Raw genomic sequence first — 640 nt, 5'->3', positions numbered from 1 at the left:
CGCAGCTCTGGGCGGTGCCCCCGGGGCCGGGCCTGTCCCAACCCCGGGCGCGGCCCCGCGGTCAGCGAATCAGTAACGAGGGGTGGAATGGGCCGTAACGATGATACACTCGCACTTCAAGCCCCATCSGACCTGACTCTGARCGCTTCYTGGAATTGGGYGTACATAACCTCTCTGGRCAACATGTTCCAGAGCCTCACCACCCTCACAGTGAAGAATTTCTTCCTAATATYTWATCTAAATTTCTGCCTTACAATTTGTACCCATTCCCCCTTTTCCTATCACTGTAGTTCCTTTCCACCTTCCCTGCAGGACTCCTTCAGGCACTGGAACGTGATGTGAGGTCTCCACAGAACCTTCTTTTCCYCAGGCTGAACAGCCCCATCTTTCTCAGCCTGTTTTTATGGGGARGTGCTCCAGTCCCCGTGGCCTCCKCTGGGCTTGCTCCAACAGTTCAGCGTCGTCCAGCAGGATGGCACTAAGGACAAAAGGTGCCGTGGGCAGCGCTCACCGGAGCCCTGYGGGCACACGGGCACAGCAGCAGCAGCTCTTGGAACACAGCACAATTCATGGTGGTCCTGCCTCCCACCGCTCAGATGGCAAAGGATGGTCCTTAAGGAAATAAACAGGTGCTAGCAAA

This window comes from Malurus melanocephalus, unplaced genomic scaffold, assembly GCF_030028575.1.
Source record: "Malurus melanocephalus ecotype Western Australia unplaced genomic scaffold, MMel_1.1 scaffold_96, whole genome shotgun sequence".
NCBI lineage: Eukaryota > Metazoa > Chordata > Aves > Passeriformes > Maluridae > Malurus > Malurus melanocephalus.
Note: the sequence above shows the minus strand (reverse complement) of the source record.